The sequence below is a fragment of the Strix aluco genome, chromosome 16, assembly GCF_031877795.1.
Source record: "Strix aluco isolate bStrAlu1 chromosome 16, bStrAlu1.hap1, whole genome shotgun sequence".
In the NCBI taxonomy this organism is placed as follows: Eukaryota; Metazoa; Chordata; class Aves; order Strigiformes; family Strigidae; genus Strix; species Strix aluco.
This window is the reverse complement of record NC_133946.1, coordinates 2,552,225-2,575,012: the sequence shown is the minus strand read 5'-3', so window position 1 is coordinate 2,575,012 and position 22,788 is coordinate 2,552,225. Positions and strand designations below refer to the sequence as shown.

Sequence of the window (22,788 nt, the reverse complement as noted above, 5' to 3'; positions counted from 1 at the left end):
CTTCCCAAGGTGAGATCAGATAGCAGGGTTTCATTGCACAGACACTCATCTTCCATGCCCTCCATTCTTTCTGCCAGCTCTTCTGCAGAGGGCAGGCTCAGGTCAGGATAATCTGCAAGGATTATATCCTGCTTGCACTTGAAGCAATTGGAATTATCATAGACAGGAGGGTTTTCAGCATTCTCTGATTTATTGACACTTGTACGATGAATTTAAGCTTTCTGACAGCAGTGTGATTTCTTCTTTGGATTTTGTGGATGCCAAGGATCTGTGGACTGTATGCTAAAAGCAACTGCTTTACTAGTATAGCAAAGCTTGATGCTAGGAGCATGGTGTAAACTATGCCAGTATAACTAGGTTTATTTTTACACTGTCCATCAGAGAGATATGCTTATTTCTCAGAAAATAATCTTCCTTTCTCTTTTTTTTTCTTCATTTCTGTCTGCCTGGATCTGGAGGACAAGAGCTTCTTCTAGCATTTATGCAAGCAGTATAAGAAAAACACACACAACATGATTATTACCAATGAGTTTATCACTAAGTGATGCGGCTACTACATGCTTACTGTCATCCTGCTACGTAACAGTCCATGTTTTTCCCTGGGTGTTGTTTCCCACCCTCTGTGTTTGTCCCCAGTCAGAGGACACTGTTGCAAAGACATGCATGGAAGCTCAGAAAAGAAACTGCAGAACCGAAACCGTTAAGATACAGCTCTCCTAGTACTGAAGAAATAGCTCCTCCTGAAGGCAAAAATTAGGACCTGTGGCTCTTTAAGTTATTTGGACTTTTCATGGGTTTGCATTGCATATAAAATGATAATACTTTTTGATTATATTTGCACTATATTGAACCCTAAGCCCACAAAAAGGAATATACAATTCAAGGAGTGCAGTTACAGAAAACCAAACAAAAGTGCAAACAAACTCCATTTACAGATGTGCTGGGGAATGACAGTAGGGTGATTTCTTGCTGAAGAATTGGCACGCTGCTCAGCATCACTTAGAGCGAGTAATGGATTTCAGTATTCATTGATAGACTATGATAGTCACTGCTTATGTTGCATTATATTGGTAAGAACTCTGCCCATACCTCCTAAACAGCTTGATTTCTGTGCAGATTTCTTCATGATGACATTTCCACCCATTTATTTCCCTTCAGGGCCTAATCCAAAGGCTGCTGGTGTAACTGAAAGTTTCTAACCCCTGTTGTGTCTCCATAATATCACACTTGTGTGTCTCTACAAAAGTCCTAATGTTTTCTTTTCTTACTTTGTTTAAAAGGGGGCTTATCCAGATCTCAAAAATCAGGCAGTATTGGCATGAATACTTTGTAAAATTGTATTTGGAAGGGAGGCCAAATTTTGCTCTTATGTACATCCCACAAAACCTTATTCACATTAAAATGGGTATCAAAAATGTGTATCAGTGAGGAAGTTGACCTTCTCTATTAAATGTGCCATGAAATTCTGTGATGTCATTACTACAGCTACACAGGGCATTTAGAAAAACAAAACATTGCTAACAGTTCCCCACGTTTTAAGGGATAATACTGAATAACTGAACCTGCACAAAAAATAGCAATTCACACAGGGAGTTTCCCTAAGCAACAAGGTCTATAAGAAACAAACTTCTTACAGTGGGTTACTCTAAAACATGTATGAAAAAAAGACAAATATTGGAGCTTTGTTAATTTTGTTAGTATCTTAAAAGTGTAAAATTATTTTCTTGTGATTGAAACAGTTTACTTCAAATAAAAAATCTTGTACTCAGTGACAGGAAAATAAGGTAATCTGGAGGTCATATACAAAGCATAAAGGGGGCACACATACATGCCCAGTATGGCAGGATTCTCAGTATTAGGAGTAGGTTTAATTTATGACTTTTCCAACATTTTCCAGTGTTATATGTGCTTGTAATTATAATTTTCTTATTCTTAGTTAGCTGGAAGATGAAAGAATCCAACATATGAACACTAATTGCTGATGCAGTGAGTTAGATCATAAACTTCGTACATGTTCACCTGTTATCCAAATACTATTTGATAAGTAATCCTCTTTACAGTATTTTTGGGACCAGCACTGATTTTATACTTTGTACTTTTTTTCTGATTCCATGTAATGCCTGAAATTATCTGTAACCATTAACAAATATCCAAGAAGAATTAAGCACTTCTGTGGGTTTTTAAATATAGTTTTATCAGAATATTTAATTTAAACAACACGCGCTTTATCACAATATTAGCTGAATATTTGTTTTAAACAACACATATGCCCAGTTGCTTTTTCTTTTGAAGGCCCAGCCTTATACTGTTTGCATTATCACTGTCCATTTACTTCAACTGAGGATTAGAAGATAAAGTGTCACTGTAATTTCCTGTGTACATACTCAATTTGAAATTGATACTGTCCCATGTGGGCAGATGGCTCTCCCTGTAAGAGCTACAAAGATTTACTTTGGCTTTGTGCTCACATTGTATTTTTCCAAAAACAATTTTAATGTGTCTGGAAGATGCATGCCAGCTTTCCAGTGCCTCACGTGCAGTTGGTAAAAACAACTTTGACAGAAAAGGTTTTCTTCAGAATAGGTGCAAAACCTGATTTAAAGCCTTTATATGGATCCAGAAAACTGAGATAACCATCTGAAAACAGTTATTTCAGTCTCAGAAGCAATCATCTCTGAAGTGTGTGCAGAACTTGTGTCACTGTGGAAAATGTTATCTCCTATCAGGATCTCAAAAAAATTCTACTTCAGTAATTTTTTATCAAAAGCCATGTTGCTGAATGTTACGAATTGCTTGTTTTCTCCCCCATTCTGGAAGCTAGTGACTATATCCAGAAAAAATGCATTTCCTATTCAATTCTTTGGCCATAAAATGCAAACATAAACTTGCAGGATTAATGATAGTGGTAAAGTCAAAATGCATTGCTCTAAATTTACAGGACTTGCATGTAGACAAACTGAAACAGCCTTCAGGATACCCTGCATCCTTTTCTTTACCTGGCATAAGCATCATAAGAAAAATAACATATTCCCATCCTTCTTGCACATTTGATAGAGCTACATTCCTCATCAGTCTTGTCAACATATAATTTATTAAATTTCAAATAAATATCATTCATGCCCCTACTTACTAATACCATAACTTATATGGTATATACTTTGAATAAATCTTTTTCTTAACAAATTTGTAATGAAAACAATGTTTGTTTTACTAACTAATAGGTATAAAGGATGTGCTTTTTTCCTAAGCAATTTAAAATATGTTGGCAGCAGTCATATACTTGTATGTTTATGTTCTGACATGTACTAGGGCACATACATAAACAAAAAAGTAAGGGCACACAACTGTACAAATATAGAACAATTCATATATGCCATCATAATTTTCCAGGTGAAATCAGAGCCCTAAACCAATGTATCTTAAGCTTATTTCATAACCCAAAACACAGCACCTCCTTTTTCTTGAAGAGCAGAAGAGATAGAATTTTTTTAAATGAAAACATCTGAGCTCTCCACACCCACCACCATCCAGCCACTCTGAAACATAAACCTCCACAGGTTGATCAGAGAGAGCACAGCACTGAAATCCAGGTGGCACAATTAAATTGCAGTGGATTTTACTAGCTATGATTTTAGTGACTCCATGTAATGGGGCTATAAGGCAAGCAAGGTGCTGCTCATCATATCCTTCCAGCTAAAGCAAACTTTTCTGGTGAAATACTTATATTAATATTGGTTGTCATTATATGTGTCTGATATTACAATATCAAATTAACATCAACACTGTAAGTATTGGTATTCATAAAAATCACATTTTAGTTTCACTCTTGTTTGTGTCTATGCTAAAAGAATTTGTCTGGCTGTTTAGTGAAGACATACAACATCACGAGACTGACTATCCAAGAAAAACAATAAGGAATGTTCATAAACAAGATATGAATACTTTTGAAAAAGGCATGCAGCATGTCCACAGAAATAGAATTCTGATATCCAACAATGCACAAGCAAGACAAAGGAGAAGCTAAATTCATATCCTTATTCATTCCATTACTTCAGGGAAACAAATATTTCATCTGTATAAAATTGTACAGAATAAAGTCAGCATTTTGCATTCTCTATGAATGGTGAACTGGGCTTTAAGACCAAAGAATGCAGCTGTGTTTTTTAAAGGAGCCTAAAAGAAATGAACCTTTTCCTGAATGTATCAGCTAAAAAGCACAGAACAGATCTTAACTGCAGGAAAAATTCATTTACAATAGCAAGTGAAACAGTTCTCAGGCTGAACCTGTGAGTCACAATTCATGTCTGGATGCAGAAAGCCACTGTCTTAAACTATAGTTATGACAGGAACCCAGTCATTATCATACCAGCAAGTTTCTGATACTGAGGCACTTCTTTTGGTTTGACACAAATTCATATTTAGAAAAAAAACTAAGAATCATTATGATTATAAATATGCAAAGAAATCTAGTTCCATAACAAAAGCAGAACGCTTCTGCTAAGACAAGTATCAGAACCACAGCAGAGATGACTGACTATAACTATTTCCTGAGGATTTTTTGGGAGACAGAATCTCCTAACCATTTATTAACATAAGTCAAAGACAGTTCACATCAAGAATCTGCAGAGAATAAAATAATGTGTTATGATAACCCACAGTAACATATACATCTTAACTAAGTTTGAATGTGTATAAAATTAAACTGCAAATTACCTGAAAAGGCTTGCTAACCGCCCAAGTGTCAAAATTCACAGTGCTCGGAATTTTTCACATGGTAAGTTCTGGTTTTATTTGGTCTAACAGAAATTATGGTAAAGCCCAGAAGAAACGGTTTTGAACAGAGACAAGCTTACTTAGAGGCTTACAGAGCTGCAATCAGTGCAAAATCACAACAGGATTCAGAGGTCATTTGCAGTGAAACACACGTTTTCTCAGCATCAACCAAAACTCCTGCAGCTGTGGCACTGCGATCAAGCCGAAAACAACCCTCCTGAGAGGGCTTGTGCTGGTACTTAACTTGGTTCCCTACCAGCTCCAGTCCCAGTGTGGTATAAAGGTACATGAAGGCTGTATAACTTCTGCCCCCAAGTTGTAGTCCAGTTCTTCTCCCAGAATGGTACAGCTAAGGGGGCAGGAGAGACAAACAATGTCTCTCAGATTTCCTAACTGAAAAAGTACATACAGGAAACTCACAGCTGGGTTTGGATTTGTTTATCTCCAACCATAGGGATATTCCCCGAGCCTTTAGTTTGTGGTAAGATCCATGCATCTATACAGAGACCATCAAGTACAATAGACATGTTTCTTGATTTGCGTGAAGAGGGCAAGATGATTTATTTTGGCCATACAAGAGAAAGGAGAATTTTAAAGTTTTATAAAACTATTTATAATCCCCCAGTAATACTATCAGATTTACATAAAATCTACTATGAATTCAAATATTCATCATCTATTCATCACCTCCCTGATGAGGACAGGCTGAGAGAGTTGGGGTTGTTCAGCTGGAGAAGAGAAGGCTCCAGGGAGACCTTACAGTGGCCTTCCAGTAACTAAAGTGGCCCTACAGGAAATCTGGGGAGAGACTCTTTATCAGGGAGTGTAGGGATAGAATGAGGGGTAACTGTTTTAAACTGAAAGAGGGCAGTTCAGATTAGATATAAGGAAGAAATTCTTCCCTGTGAGGGTGGTGAGACACTGGCACAGGTTGCCCAGAGAAGCTGTGGCTGCCCCCTCCCTGGCAGTGTTCAAGGCCAAGTTGGACGGGGCTTTGAGCAACCTGGGCTAGTGGGAGGTGTCCCTACCTGTGGCAGGGGGGTTGGAAGTAGATGATCTTTAAGATCCCTTCCAACCCAAACCATTCTATGATTATATTGACTTTTTCTTGATATTTAGCTTTAAATTTATAGGCAATACATTGGGAAATTAATTAACATGGCTGTAGTCAGGTTTTATGATATAAGACTTCAGGTCCCTATGCTAGTACATTTAAAAAATAAAAACACATCAGGAGACATTTTTTTGGTTATTTCTAAAATCTAATGAAAGAATAGTGATCAGGGTGTGGCAGTCATCTACAAATTAGGCTTACAGCTGAAAGCCAGGGCAGAGAGAGGAGACACATTAGCCTAAAAAAACCCCAAATATAAGAGTGAAGAATTGCTGAAACCTGCAGTCTGGAGGACAGACAAAATAGGTCTTAGGTACTAGATCAAGTTTCAGTAAAACACAAAGTTTACCTCTAAAGGCAGAGAGAGGAATAAAGAGAAGAGGGAAATGGCTAAAAGTCAGACAGAGTCAAGAAGGGCTCTTTGACAGGAAACCTGTATTGTGCAGAAACAGGCTACATGCCCCCAGGGGACCTGTAAATCTGGGAGTTCTGGTTGCATGTGTCAATCATGGCCAATTACTCATTATTTCCAAGCTATGCACACTATGGTGCACACATATAGGTTATCAGCTGCAGGATCCAAGACAATCATTAGAATAGAGACCTGCTCCTTTTTTCCATTGTTGGCTTGGGTTTTGAGGTCGGGTTGTTTGGGTTTTTTGCAATAGATCTTACTGACTGCTTGCAGGCTGACCCTTAGGATAATTTTAAGGTGTGTATCAGCAAAGACTCAGTTATACTGTTGCCCACTCCTCTTTAATCTCCACAGAAGGTATCATTCATCCTCTATGAAGTCACATCTTAGCAAACACCAGAAAACAACAAAAGAAAGCTGATCAGTAAACAACTCAAGAGCTCAGGCATATGACCGAGTTCCTGCTTATCAGCTGAGCCACAGTAACTGACCTGGCCTGCTCTGGCTAATGTAGAGGTTTGATGAAAGTGGCTTAAACTAATCTTCACTGCCTGAAAGTTGCAACAAGTCACACACCACGGCTCATTTCTGCAGCTAAACAAGCACGGAGTATTTTGTTATATCAGACTGAATCATAATACCAAACAGCATCGGCTGGAGCTGCCTAAGGTCTGCCTCAAAAACAAAGGTGAAGGCATGACTTATTGCTTCTGTAGGTACGGCTTTGAGGAAAAGAACTGTGTGATAGCAACCATAACAATCAAAGACAGAAGCAATAAAGAGCGTTATCTGGGAAAAAGAGGACAGAGACCCTTGTCTCCTGGCTCAAAACTTGCAGGTAAGATGAACTTGGAATTTTTCTGCTGTTATGGTCTCTCCTGTGTTTGAAGGTACAGGATTTTGTGTGTATTTTTAAAACAGGAAAGATTGTACAAAAAAAAAATACATCTTACTTGAATCAAACCTAAATGCTGGCTAGAAGCTTTCACAGAAAGATAATAGAAAAATGGATATCTTTTGAGTCAAGAAACAGCTTAATAATGTCTTATGTGATTCACGATACTTTCTAGCATATATTTTTTTTTACCATTTCTTAATGCAACAAATTTAGACAAACGCCAAATCCCCCAATGTTATCAGTCCAGTCTGACTTAAATAAGTCCCTCTACTCAAAATTACCTCATTAAAGGAGATGGAATAACAGCTTATATAGTACTGCATTCTCTATACATAAGCATGCAGTAACTTACTGTATAAGCTCTATTTTCCAAGCTGCAATAAGAAGGCCTTTGCCTGATGGTTAGAGCAAATGCAGATGCAGATGTTTTAAAAGGCTGTGTCTGCCTGAAAAGACTGCAGCTGCCCTCCTTTAGCTTTTAATTTACTATGGTAAGCTTGCCAACCCAAAAATTTATAAAATGCCTCAACATATGGAGCTAGTATTTACCTGGGAGCCAAGAACATTCATTCCCAAACTCTCCAAGATCACCCGTGTCTGATTTTAAAACTGAACACTCGATGGAGCTCTGTCCTTGTAGCACCAACAGGTAAATTTAGATACTTGCAGCTGTCTCAGATAAAATTCTAATTAGTTACATGCAAACGGCCAGATCAGTGGCTTGTTTAAATGTCTTTTAAAATGCTGAACAGAAATAACAGTATGATCCTGAAAGCCTTTTTTAAGAACTGCATGTGTCCGTGAAAGCTTCTGGAATACGAACAGAGGACTGGGGAAAAAAACCCAGATCAAAAAGTATAGTATTCTCTGACAAAACTATCTCTATATTAAGGAATTTTTTAAAAAGTATTTAATCTGCCCTAGTATGAGATATCTGAAAAGAAGACTTTTATATCATGTGTACAGCTACAGAACAGCTGATGCTCTAAACTATGAGAGAAAAAATAGTAAGTTCTGTTTTAGTATCAAGAAGCTGCAGCTATCCTGCAAGATTGCAAGAAAATTTCAAGTGTAATTTTATGTAGAGACAAAATATCTTTATTTAAACTCTCCTCTTGAATATTTCACATTAACTCCACCAAATGATGACAGGGAAAAACCCACAACCATATTTACCCATTAAAAAAAGAGTATACCACATATGCTAAAAAAAAGGTTTCAAAAGGGTAAGAGAAGGATGTGCACCTTACCAGAGGAACTGGCAACATGGCTGACCACAAATCTCTGTTAAAGATAAGGCAGGCTACACTTTCTAACGAGACATAATGGATTAGCTGTATGGAGTCAATGGGGAAGGATTCTCCAATACATTATTTCCTACAGTTTTTCTACAGTTGATTTAGCCAAATTTACATGAAAGGAAATCTCTGAGCATTTAAATGGATTTTTTTTTTTCTTCACAAACAAGAGATTATACAGTTCCTGCAGGACTATGAAAGTTGCATCACAATGTTTATTCATTGTCTTAATGCTGGTGTTTCACAGCCTGTACAGTCTATGAATAAAGTACTGTGATTTGGGCAAAACAATGAAATCACACTGTGACTAATCTTTACTGTGGTCTTCTTGGAGTAAAGCTTGTGATAAAGAAGGACATGAGGTCTCAGGTATCTGTTGTGAGAATTCTTGAGTAAATTGGTAATGAAAAATTAGAATGCTTGGGACTGAGTTTAGACTACATTAGTTGCAGCTAATTTACTCCCCTTTACAAACAGTAAGATTAAAGCTTTATAAAAGCTTTTCAGCAAATAAAACAGCAATTTGGAACATACTGCAAATTGATGTATCAAAACATGAATGTTTGTTCCTGCCTTATAGCCATGAGCTTCTATCTAGGGAGCGTAGCCGTTTAGAGCCTTCATCCAAGTGTCTGTTTTGGTCCCTACCCTTCAGTGACTATGAACCATTTTGCCACTTTTCTGTACAATCCAGCAACAGACCAAGCACTGCACTACAAAAGAACAAGTAACATGCATAAGCCTAAGCACCATGCAGGCATGCTTGCAGAACATGACCTGCACTCAAATACAGGGCCTCTAAGCATTGTCAGCGTGACCCATAATGTGACTGTGACACTGAGGAAGAGAAACTTGGACAGTTCTGCTCAGTAATTTTTAACAAAATAAAAGTATACCCTGGTAAAGATAGTTACAGAGCAACATGTGGGATCTCACAGTTGACCTTCTACTGATTTTTCAAGATGGAAGAAGTGAAGATGGTCCATAAAGCAGTGTCCAGCAGTGTTCTCTTTTGGGGTTCCTAACTTGTTTTTTTTCATAGGTCTTTTCTGAGAGGGATGGTTATGCTCTCCCTGAATAAGCTTCATTGTTATATAAGAGGCAAAGACTTAACACAATGCCAGCTTTGTGACAGTAATGTGTCTGTACTACTGCAGAAAAGAAACAAACCTCTCTTATTGAGGGGGGACTTCTGGAATGGTAATTAGCTGAGAGGCCAGGACAGCTGAGGGAGTGCTTCTGAAACCCGCTACACTGAGAAAGAGAGATGCAGAATTAATGTACTTCAGTTAAAATTATATTAAAACAGGACAGACAGGATCAACAAGCTAAAGGTAGCCCAAAATTAGCATTCTCTCCGCTTTCCAGTGGTACAGCAATATTGTAGTAGTATTGGCACTCCACATATCAAATACAGAAACAGAACAGTAAAATGATTACACATGAATACCATGGCAGTAGTGGGACAGTGGTTCATATTCTATGCTTAGCCTGTGCTGCTCAACCTCTTTGCTTCTGCCTGTGCTTCCCAAGGGAGTGGCAGTAGCTGCACAGCCTCTCTGCTCCACGTCCTTCCCCTTCACAGCACAAGGGCAAGGCGCCACTCGCCTTCCTGTGCACTGGCTGACACTGCTTTTCTCAACCACACACTGGAGTACAGCATGTATCAGCAGGGTCTTGACTACTCGGGGTCAGGAATAAATAAGAAAGGAGGTAACAACCCTGCGTGGCCATAAAGGAGTAAATGAGGTCCCAGATGCAGCTTCCATCATGTGGAAAGTGACCCAGGCACACGTCCTAGACCACCAGTGAGGCTAGTTGGGCAAAGAGAGAGGAAACCAGCCTCGTGTTGAAAAAGACTCCCAGCTTTGCCCAGACTGTTCTAAATTCCACTGACCTCTTCCCAAACGGTTTAACGATACTAAAACAAGCAGCGCTATAGGAATACTTTTTGGTATCAGGATTACGAAAGATGCTTAAAATGTTATCAACCATTAGAATTTTGACCACTCCTATACATGACCTATTTAAGATGACTACCTCAAAGCTGAGAGGAAAGACAAGAAAAGTTCAAAAGCAAGCCAAATTAATACACAGCGTGTGGATTCCTGACAGTTTTAATTATTCTTTAGCATGTTCAGAGATGTTTCAAAGGCGTTCTACTTCACTTCCCATTTTCTCCCTCTCCCACCTTGGGCATGTTTGCTCTGTAAGTGAGGTCCAGTTCTTTTTCTGGAATATCTGGTGTGTGATTCATAGTCTCGGTCTCATGCATAAGTTGAAAAGAAAACTGAAATCATACATAACTCTTCACAAGGTGAGATAGTGCATCAGTTGGTAACAGGGAGAAAAATGTTTCAACGTTCCAAATACAGTACAAGCTTACACTAGACAAAAGGAAATTCTAAAATTGAGGACAATTATTTTAAGTAGTAGAATTACATTAAAACATCATGCATATTAAAAAAGCTTAGACTATTTAGATAGAAATAAACATCATCACAGAAGGAAGACAGCAAATTGTGGTGGTTGAAATACAACCACTCCACAAGCAGTGAAAGATGTGCATTTTAATTATATTGTTGATGTTACAAGTACTCAAAACTCTTTAGCTCACCTTCTGCTAAATGTTTGCTGTTGTTTAGCCAACTCCCCAGAAAACTGATGTAATCAGAAGTACTCAGCGGACCTGTGTCAGTATCACACCTGGGATGACCTGTTCGGGTAAAAACAGCAGAAACCCTTATCAGATTTTGGATCAGCAAGGCACCCAAAGAGAACAGTAAACTCCCAGTGACCAAAACTTGCAGCACTTTTCATATTTCTAGAAGTAATCTTAGAATCTCTACAGACAGAAGAAAAACCTACACTTTTTGAGTGTGAGTCTTTGTTTTATGTGTTGCTTCTTTGGAGACTTCCTGTACTAGAGATTGTTGTAATCATAAACATAGCATTAGAGAATGTTTTTGAAACAGGAGTCAACAGAAATATGACATAAAATACTTATAGCAATATAAATGGCCTATGCTATTATTTTGCTAACAGAAATAAGTGCTTTAAGTATAAGAACACCTGATTTTTAAATATTTGGAGAAAGAGTATTGCTTTTCTCAGTAACATAATGTTTCTGTTAACCTAGAAAATTCCTGGTATATAGGAATATGCACAAAAATATGCCTCGTAGCACTATTTAAAACAACATAGTTTTAATCGATTGTTCTACTTCCCATAATAACGATACAAAGAATAAAACTCAGAAATTGGGGGTGCGGGGAGTGGGGCAAGTTGTCCAAACCCTTCCCTTCCCACTGAAATTCAGTGCAGGGCTGACAGTGCCCAGTTTCCATCTCTGCAGTGAGGAGAGGGGAAGGGTTTGTGGGGAGCCAAGTCTTGGAAAGCCACAACCCGACCTGGCCGGTCCCCGCAGGGCACATGGTAGCTGCGGAAAGTGAGGCCCGGCGAGGCAGGGGAGGGGTGAGGCACCGCCAGCCACAACCCCTGAAGCCGGCTCTGCCTCCCCTGGCCGTCCCGTCACGGACCAAGCCACGCACCGTAGCCTTGGCACGGCCTCGGTTTTCCGCTCCATGCGGGGCTGGCAGTGGGTGTCCGGTGCACACACCTCCGCTGAGGCCCGGCGGTGCTGAGGGGAAGCGGCGGGCGGGCGGGCGCCCCCCTGCCTGCCAGCCGGGCTTGGCGGGGCACTCTCCGAGGCGGGGGTCCCCGAGCTCCGGCCGTGAGGCGGCTACGGGGCGGGTCCTGCCCCCGCCGCGCCGGGCTAACGACTGCCGCGCGCCGCCCGCCGCCACTTCGCACCTGCCCGCCCCCTCCCCGTCACGTGGGGGCGGCCGCCGCCGCCGGTCCCGTCGCCACAGCTGGGGGGCAGGGGCCGCCTCCCTCAGCCGCGTGGGGGGCGCGCGCCGCCCGCCCTGAGGCGCACCTGGCGCCGGCAGCACGGCCCGGCAGGTTTGTCCCCGCGGGCGGGCGGCGCGAGCCGGGGGCGGGCTGCGCGGGAGGGCGCTCGGCGGGAGGGTCCCGCCTCAGCGACGAAGCGGTTGCGCCGCTCGCCGGGCGTTTCGGGTGTCCCCGTGGCGCAGGCTCGGCGGTGGGTGGCGGAGCGCCGGGCCCAGCCGTCCCGGGGGCGGCAGCGCGGGCACGCGGGCTCCTGGCGGTTTCTGGGGAGCTTCGGCCGTTTTTCCCAAGGCGATCCCTCACGAATCCTGCTGCGGGGGTGACCAGCTGCCTGTTGCTCTCCTCTCTCAATGCGTGGCTGTTGCTGGGACAGTTTAAGGACTTGTCGTGGTTTAACCCAGCCGGCAACTAAGCTCCGTACTGTTGAGAAGACTTTTAAATAGACGCGGCTCCCGTAAGTTAAATATTTATTCTCCCAGTGAGCAAAGCTTTGAAACTTGAGTTCAGCTAGCAGGTCAGTAAATAAACCGTTTTATTGGCATAGAACTGTTGATTCAGAAACTCTGCTGTCAGTAATGACATCCAGCTGCAGCCAGGTTCCCTAAAGTGGAAGCGAGGTGTTCTCCACCCCCGGTCTGTAATTGAGAATTAATTCGGGAAAGAGGTATGTGGGAGAAATAAGGTAGTTCAAAGGATGTTCAGAAGAGGAGAGCTGGAAGATGAAACTGGCTGTTGTGGGCTGTTTTACCGGTACAGAGATAAGGGCGGTAAGAGCATGAAGAGATGTCAAGTGATCTCCAGTTTTCATCGTTCAGCACTCATGTTACCGTACTGCTATGATAAAAATACCTCACCTTTAACGTTTACAAGAAGGATAAGGAATCGCACCCCTTTGTGTATTAACATTTGTTCAGTTTTGCATGGGGCAGAATAGGATGTTAACTATTAATTTGTTAGGTCAGTAACTGTGGCTCTGACTGTGTATAGGTGAAGTGCAATATGTGCTTTTGAAGATTTGCGTGTACAACACATGTATGTATTTCCATAGTCATAAAGGTCTTCTACAGTTTTGGATTTTTAATTGCAGGGTTTTGGCAGGAGGGGGAATAGTGAGGGGCACTTTTCTGTGGTTTTTTGGTATTTGTTTTTTTTTTTTTAAACAGGAACATGTGAACAGGTGCCTGAAGGGCACTTGTGTGGAAATGTGGAAGGAGTAGATGGGAGAGCAAAGAAGGCTGAATTTCAGCTTCCCAGGTTTATTGATTTACTTTGCTTGTGTTCCTGACTTTGACTTGGCTCTGCTGTATGAACTTAGCTAAAACCAACAAATCTTTATGATTCCTTGTATCTTCCTAATGGAGAAATGCTTGGAGTAGAACTCGGTATACCAGGAGAGTGAAAGGATAAATTGGGACAAAGCTAAGCAAACATGGGTTGTTTTTAAATGATGTGGGTTTACCCTCTGTTTGGTGATAGTTCCAGTTGGAAGCAATTGTAAGGGCCTCTTGAAGCTAAAGGAAACCCGGTGTAAATTTGAACAGAGGGAGAACTCAAAAGAACTTTAGGTTTGTCTTCAAGATAAGTATAGCTTGGTACAAGAATATGAGGTAAAAATAATATATTTTAAATAATATAATTTGTAATATATAAAATAATTTCAAGTCCCCGTAACAAGACTTAAGCTGAGGAATAGCTCAAGACTAATCGTGCCACTGTTATTTATGTGTTGTAGACGCTCATGATATGCTTGTAACTGTTACAAACAAATGTTAGCATCACTTTTGAAAACTTAAATGCTTTATTTACCTAAGCCAGGTAATGATCAAGTGTCTTGGCAAAACATATAGTATTTTATCTATTGTACATCTGGGACTCTGCCCTATGAAAAGCACAGATTTAAAGGGAGGGTGCAGAAATTAATGTGTGGTTGAAGCATGGTAGGAATTGGGGTGGGAGTGTTGTTCCCTGGTTCCATGTTCCCTTGCTGCTTTCATCTCCTGTCCCAGGAAGCTGAGGAATTGGAGGAATGGTGGCAGAGGGCACTGCTGCTACCACCTTGATTTCACTCCACAAACCCCGTCTATATAAGAACTATGCTAGAAGCAGGGAAGGAGTAGGTAGAGATGGGGTAATAAGCACTATCGTCCCCTCACTCCTGCTGTATCTGATCTCACTTCATCTTTGTTAACGTGGTACCAGCAGTGTGGAAAAGTGATTGGGGGAGGTGTAAACAAATAGAATACATTGGTGTAGGCATAGACTAGAGAAGTGCTTTCTGGGTTCTTGAATCATTTCTCCCTGTTTTCTCTACACTGAGTCTCTGTTACTCTAGACTGTCTGTGCAGGCTCTAAGGCAGCATAATGTGACTTGATGTGGTAGAGTGTTTGAATGGAGGATGGGAAGAGAACAGATGTAAAAGAGTAAGTGAAGGCCTTAAGAAGCACATTCCCCAAACACTTTGATAGGGTCAGTAAACAAGGGGGAAAGGCAGAGGGAGAATGTTCTATGAGTGCAAAACATGGGAAAATGAAAAAGAACAAAAGATAGTGATCCACCTTTTTTTTTTTTTTTTTTTTCCATGTGCAGCTCTGCTTCTAGCTGTCATTTACCTAACTTGTTTCCTGTTTGTCTCTTTCCGGTCTTTCTTCAAAACAAACAAACTCCCACAAAAACCTATAAAGCACTTATCCCTAGACACTACTTTCACTCATATTAGACTATTCAGATACAGACCAGAAACTTCGTTCACTTTCCCCACAGCTAGGGATTTGTTTGAGCCTTTCAGCTCAAACAAATGAGGGCCTTGACCTGGTAAGATTAGCAAAGGACTATGTTCTTACACATAATGCAGAGCCTCAGTGAGGCTTTGCTAGTTAGCAAAAAATCCACCTTCCTCCAGAAAATGATATTTACAGGAATAGGATGAAAGCATCTTCTTGCTTTAGATGTCCATAGTATGATTCAGAGGATTAGGTGTTTATCAAAGCAGAGAAATGATGCATAAGGAAATGTGTTTTGTGATAATGATCACTCAATATAGATGCAAATGTTATCATGCAGTGTACTGTACCAAGCAAGGCTTTTCTGCATTTTCCAGCAATACCTAATAGTGTAGAAACAGTAATGCAACAGAAGACAACATTGTTTAGGGCAGTAAATGAGAACCTTCAGAAGTCAGTTTTCTGTTAGTGAAGTTGCATCATTCAAATCTTTGGAGATGTTTATCACCTCATTTTGTCACCTCATCCTCAGAAGTGAATTCAACTTCTTAAGATACAATCTTGAAATTCTCATAAGCTACTGAATAAAGTTCAGCCAGCAATGGCTGCCCTTGGAGGCATGCTTGATGAGTTACCAGAGTTCAGTAGATGCGTAGGAAATCATTTCACTTTAGTAACTTGATCCCTTGAAAATTGGAAAGTTTAAGCCATGTACTATTTTAAGTTCTCTAAATTTTTCCCGATTTGCTCTTGTCTATTCTGTGCTATCAACTCACCTGTTACTTTGGAGAGCTAAAGAAACTGAGACTCTCACCTTTGGACAATCTGTTCTTTAACTTTGTCTGATCACCAGCTCTGAGGTGATAACATGTCTTTGATAAACTGTGACAGCTTGAATTTCTTCTTGCACCCCTTTACAGTATTTTGTAGTTCTTCTTTTAAATAGATGCACATTAAGCAACACAATAAAGGTACTTTCTTTTTTTGTAGCTGGATGCCTCTGCCTATATGTTTTAGCACATTTTTATTTCAGGTCTCTTGTGACCTTGTAACATTACAGTTACCTCTTTTGTTTGCCTGCATCTTCGTGTGTTTACTTACTATAAAACCATTTCCCAATAGCACTTTTGCTTTTATTTGGCAATTCATTGATGCAGAGAACAAAGAAGTTAAATTACAAAGATAATTCCTTTCTGAAAGAAACATAAAAAGTAAATCCTGATGGCATTGTTGCCAGTCTAGGTCAATTTGTGGATTTTATGTTTATACTGTGCATCTGCCAAGTTACAATGTAGTAGTTTAAAGGACTGTAAGCATGGCCTGGATTTTAAACTCTTAATTTGATAACTGGTAAAGCAAGATTGTTATGAATATTGTGTAGCTTACTAGTATTTCTGGAAGACCTGTAACCCAGAGTTGCTGAGGGGAAAGAGCTGTGTATTTTCATACTGATCAAAGAGGAAACTTTGGTATCTTCACATGAATAAGACAGGACATTATTTCTCTGCCAGATGATCAACAAACTAATGGGGAGCCATTAGTGTTTTTCTCAACTCTATGTGATATATGAAACGTATTCTTATATTTATTTTATACGCACATAAAAATGTCTGTTCATCTGGTTAGCTGAATTTTCTAGGTAAAACTTGAACTAACTGAAGATAAAAGTTAAAAATTGAATACAGGGAAAAATAGAGTGCTTTGTGGTTTAGAGAGGGGAAAAGATAACAAACCTGATGGTGACCAGATAGTATGTGGCAGACAGCATGCCTGGAATGGTAAATGATGTATCTGACTTCCAAAAAGTTGCAGTGACAGAGTGTGAATTGCTGATTGTATGAGAGGTCTTTTGCATATTATCCAAGGACATGGTGCTAAACTGATGATAATTTCCTGAAGCAGATGTGAATTTGGAGAAAACAGATCAGCAAGCCTGATTCTCCTTCAGCAAAATCTTGAATTAGGCTGGAGGGGTGAAATAAGACTGAACACTCAAAGTCAAAACATGCTGGATGGAAGAAAAAGATGGGTCCAAAGCCTGGCTCTGTTGCAAGGGTTGCTTATCAAATGTGGACTGTGAGTCTTGTTTTCATTAGAGTAACATGTAACATGGATGAATGAATATTCATAGAGAATGAGTCACTTGCTGGCTATGTCTTCATACTCTTGAAAATCAACAGATTGTATGCCAGTTAAATTACTAAAGATAAAACATAAACTGGTGAATTCTTATCTAGTTTTCAAGCACTGACAGTATGGGAACTGCTGTTTTACTTTATCCTGCTCTGAAGACAAGTCTGGTCGGTCTCCACATTCAGAGGTGACTTCGCTGGGGATGCCTTCTTGTTTCTGTCTGTACTGCTCATACAAGGAAGTCATTTTGTTTCTGGTTTGCACTATTTTCAACCCAAGGTTTATTTCAGAAGTCTTAGCTTGACGGGGAAATATTTGCCAAGTGTCTCCTGAATATAGTGAATCATATTTTTGTTCCACTACAGTACAGTGCAGATGGTAGCATCTGCTTTAATACGCATAATCAGAACATCTTATCCTAATGACATTGCAGTAAGCTTTATGAATGTGTTTCTGTGATGATGATGAGCTAACGCATGTAATCCAGTCAGCTCCTAAATGGAAGTAGTTTGATGTTTCACTCCTGAGAAAAAAATTTCCCTAGCAAAGAACTTGGAGAGGTAAATCTGGTATTTTAAATAGATAGGAAACTGGCACAAACCATCCTGGGAAGCAAAGATTTTGCATTTCACCTGGATGGTATTTGCTGTGTGCAGTATTAGACAGGACATGTATTAAGATCTTCTTGCATAAGACTTCTCCATCTTTTACTTAAAACGTTCTATCATTCTGTAGTTCATAATGAAATTACTGTTAAATCATCTTTGTTCTATACATTCAGTGCCTTGGTGACATTCCAGCCATTGTTAACCTATATGCTAATAAAAACAAGCTCTTAGGAATTGAAGTAAGTGATATGAAGAGGTGCATTCAAACCTCAACTATTCTGTGAGTCAATTATTCTGAGATAACGCTCCCATATACTTAATAAAACTGTTCTTGTTAGGCTTAAGTGCATATCTTCACAATGAGTTAATATAAGCTCTTACCTGAAATTTAGTATTAATTCTATTCCTTTCTTTCATGTGGAAAACCTCTTTTTTCAAGTTTTTATGTCCAACCTAAGGTATGAAGTTGTGCCTTGGTTTGTTTATGATTGTAACCTCTCTATATACTTTGCAGTGAGGGTACAGCTGAGAAATCACACAAGCGTGGGTCTTCTTCAGTGGCCTTACCATCACTCCCTGAACAGTTTCACTGCCTGATTTATGGTCACCCAGCAGGCCAGGAGAAAAAAATGGCAAAACAAGTCACTGAATCTTGAGATGTATTCAGGACATGCATTAACAACACCAGAAACTGTGAGACTGTAGGAAGTGTGGTTACAGCTTCAACCCAGATACTCAGACATGGACCCCAGCTACCACCCTTGTTACCTGTGTGTTAAATGTACTTACTACTAAAAAAAAGAAAAAAAACCCAAACAAAAACACACCACCCCCCCAAAGAAGCAAATAAACCTCCTCTAGCTGAATTTAAGGCACATTTATGCAAGTGCTATGTAAGCATATATATATAGAGAAGTAAAGCATTTGTTGTAAGCTCTTTTGTAATACATACTTTAATAATTATTTCAAGAAGGGAAGAAGAACAAATCTTAAAATTCAGAGCTACTTATGTGGACCAGAAACATAGACTAGTTGTAAAATGTCAACGAAAGTAGGATATGTAATTCTCTTAAAGAATGTGTTCATTGTATCTAAAAAAATCAAAACAAGTTTCCTTCTTTTATTGAAAGTACTCTCCTGTAATGAAAAGTATATATACAAAGTATTTTAGTGTTAGTACAGATTATATTAAACCTGAAAATCTCAGCCATAAACATTATAAATGATTATTTAAATATTTCTTGAATTAAAATGTTCTTCAGTGTAGGAAGCTGAATGTATCCAAAGTAGTAATTTTACCTGAAACTGAAAAGACAGTTTATGGTCTGATTTGGCAAACTTCATATGTACAAAAGGAAAATCATATTAGAATCTTTTGTTACTATAAGAAAGGAGAGTTGTTACAACAAGCTTCTGTGCAGGAAAAAGATCTGTTCTGGCCTGCTTTGCAGAACATATTGTAGTGTTGTGAAAAATACTTAATATTCCACAATAGTTACTCACCTATACTTTGTCCAGTGCATGCAATGTTTCATAATAGTTGTAGATTAAGCTAAGGATTAGTAAACCATTGCAAGAATCATGGTCCAAATCTGTTTTGCTTTGATTGTATTCTCCATTTTAATTAGGAATTTTGGTAGCATCTTCAGTTTTGTTCATAGATTGTGAAGCCCAACTGGTTCTCGTTTCAAATAAAATACTTGCAAAAGGACAGGCTGCAGAAGACCAGTTTTTTTTAGCATGGGGGAAGGATTTTGTGTTCAGAGTAAATTTTTTGGTACAAAGGGAATTCATGCTCTAGAATGAGTTTAGTTTGGATTCAGCAGTCATTTATAGTTTCTTCTCTAATCAAAGGTTCTGATTATCCAGGAACTAATTGCCAGGAAAGGGACTAGCAGCTGCTCACTTCCTTTGGAAACCCAGATTTGGGTATTTAGGAGGAGAGGTTCCAAAAGGATTCCAAGAGACTGATAAAACTGCCATGTGAAGCAGCTTGCCTAGTTTGCCAGGCAGTATGCCTGTAAATATCATTTTACAGTGAATGTATTTTATTTGCTTTTCTTAACTAACAAAGTAAACAGTACTGTTTCTGTCATGGAGCAGAGAAGAGACAATTTCCTCATGGCAGAGCAGTATTTCGGTGTTTGTTAACATGACCATATTTTTCTTTTCAAGTAGGAAAAGACTGGATGTGTGTTTTTTTCAGAATTAATAAAACTGTCTTGAATATTTCCACTTGGAGTTTTTGAAGACCACTGAAACACAGGGGACTAAATCTCTCTTTATATATAATAGCAAATCAAATTTTACTTACAAGTTTAGTATGAAAGTATAAAGATGTCATCATCACTGATATGGGAGCAGACTTTGATCCATTTTCTGGAACATGAAATAAACTGAAGAAGCTGTTAAAGAACTCAGATTTCCTTTGCTCTTTGGAAATAGAAGAAAAAATTAATTTCATCCAATGGGTGGTCATTTGAGTAGTTCAATCTTTTTTCTGTTTTGTTTTTTTTATTTTGATTATTATGCACTGTCACTTGGTCCCATATGTAAGAAGCTTCTGAGGTATTTTTCATAGAGAAATCGTTGCTGTTTGGGACTGTAACAGTGCGCTTTAGGACTTCTGGCCTGCTATAATGACACTCAGGCCCTTTAAAATAATACAAGAATTCAGTTTCATTTGTCTTCTGTGTCAGTACCAAGGTGTCTAGTCTATTTATCTCAGAGCCAGTAAAATTTGACTTAACTTTATAACAATGTATTGCTTCAGGTACTGTTACACTCTAGCATTTGCAGTAACAACTGCAATTTTTCTATTTATTTCAATCATATGAAAGTTTTTCTTTGGACTGGAAGTAACACATATTAGCACAAATTTTAGACTACAGTTTTAGTTTTTGGCAAATACTTTTGGGTCATTGTTCTCATTCAAGTAGTTAATTAAAATACTTATCTGGAAAAAAATCCAGGGAAATCTTATGTATGTTCATTATAATGGTTTAACTTCTATTTTCTTCATGCCTTAAAAGTAATGGGAATTCACTATTAAAAGAGAACAAAAGTAATACTTTATACATACCCATTGATGAGTTATGCTGACAGCATCCTGAACTTCAGATGTAAATATGTATATAAAAACCAGAAGAATACTGAGTTTATGAATGGTTCTGTTTCTAGGTCCAGTTCTTGCGTTGTTTGTGTTGAGAAAGGCATTTTTTAATTTGCGAAACTTCCAAAAGCTTTCTGAAATAAGTGTCCTAGCAAACCTGTAAGCCAAAAAGACTGAACCTTTGGAGGCTCATACATGGAACCAGTTTTACTGAGCAGTTAGCCTCTTTCCGGAAATAGCATATACTTTTTAAGTTTTGCAAATTCAAATAGGCATTCTGATGCATGGAACTGTGGCTGTGCGTTTTCTTACCTCTTAGTCCTACATATCATTATATTTTCTATATATTATCTAAGGAGGAATTTAAATTGATTTGACTTACCCTTGATAACGTGATTTGACACAGAAACTTGTTCATTTTACATTTATATAGAACTGAGAATAAATGCCTTGAAATCATTGGCAGACATGGCATGATGAGCTTTGTGGTTGGTAAGAACTTGAGAATGCCTAGCATAGTTGATGATAAAAGGTGCTACGTGTAACAGTAGATTTCTGGGATCTCTTTTGTATCCGCTGCCATCGGATGTATCTACTTTATGGAAGCACCATGCTGGGCACTTCAGAACTCTTTTGTAATCCTGTAAGAGGTCTGCACCAAATACTCAAAACTGGATATACAATTACCTGAAACTTACTTGTTTCAGCTGTGGTGATAGAGCAGGAACAGTAACAATGTGCATAGATAAATGTGAAATAGAAAAGCTGAGCACTTGAGTGAGTTTTCAGTCTGGTGATTTTTGCTAGCTAAACATGTTTTTCTGTGAGCAAATACAGATCCTCCATAGAATAGGTCGTTGAGGAGACCTATATATCTAGTCACACATTCATTATGGGCTGCTTTGTGTTCCCTCTAAAGTCAGCTTCTGGTTTCAGTGGGTGCTTAATCTATCTCTAGACATCTTGGTATTTGTTTTTCTTCTAGGATCCACTGGAAAAACAATAAAGGATGTCACATTTTTCTTGCCACCTGTAATAATGTTTCTTCAGCTGGGAGATATTACAAGTTTCTCTCACCTATGCAAATCTTAAAAATATTAAATGTTGCTTTTGGATGTCAAGTTACTGTCTTGCAACATTGCTTCTCTGTATAATGCTTGTTCTGATATTTAGAAAATTATAGAAAAATATGTTAATCCATTAAGTATGGAAAGTAAATATGATAGGAGAATATATCATTCTCTGATTTAGAAATCAGCTGTGGCACAGTATTTGTTACGGCTGCTTCCTTACTTGTTGGCCAGTTCTGCAAGGAGTAAGATTTCCCATATTCTGAATAACGGAGGAGCAAAATCAACAATATGTGTCATTTTAGATCAGGATTTAACTTGCTATGGAGAATTTTTCCCTTTTGGTTATACCTATTCTTTAGGCAGTGAAAGAGAAAAACTTGAAGACAGCTTTTTCCAAAGATATATTCATTAATCTTCAGGAAGCAATCAATATATGAATGTTTTGTTTATAAGCGTAGGCATTAAACTGACACAGCTGTTAAACTTTATATTTTTATTGGTGTGATGACTAATGTGGAATATGATCCTTTTCATAGTGATCCATTTGTTGTTCCTAGTTTAATGCTTTTAATCCAAGCAGATTCACTTATGTTGAATTTGCTGCTTCTAGCAGAAGTATTTTTCCTTTCTTTGTTTCCCACAGACACTTTCCTCAAAACAGCTACTGAAGCTTAAATTTATACAGAAGTACTTGATACTGTCAGTTCCTGTTAGTGTGAATTCAGCATGTTTGT

General features: G+C 38.9%; 1 protein-coding gene and 1 long non-coding RNA gene across 2 annotated transcripts in view; one reads left to right on the top strand and one right to left on the bottom strand.

Moving 5' to 3' along the window:
- Positions 1-11,174, bottom strand: part of LOC141930778 (uncharacterized) — a 44,305-nt gene extending 33,131 nt beyond the window's left edge. The window contains exon 1 of the long non-coding RNA XR_012625394.1: positions 11,116-11,174. This is a non-coding gene — a long non-coding RNA (uncharacterized LOC141930778). The remainder of the gene's footprint in view (positions 1-11,115) is intronic.
- Positions 11,175-12,426: 1,252 nt separating this feature from the next.
- The window catches only part of PPFIBP2 (PPFIA binding protein 2), a 106,244-nt gene continuing 95,882 nt past the window's right edge, over positions 12,427-22,788 (top strand). Inside the window, exon 1 of the mRNA XM_074841643.1 lies at positions 12,427-12,461. The gene's annotated coding sequence lies outside the window, so the exon portion shown is untranslated. The remainder of the gene's footprint in view (positions 12,462-22,788) is intronic.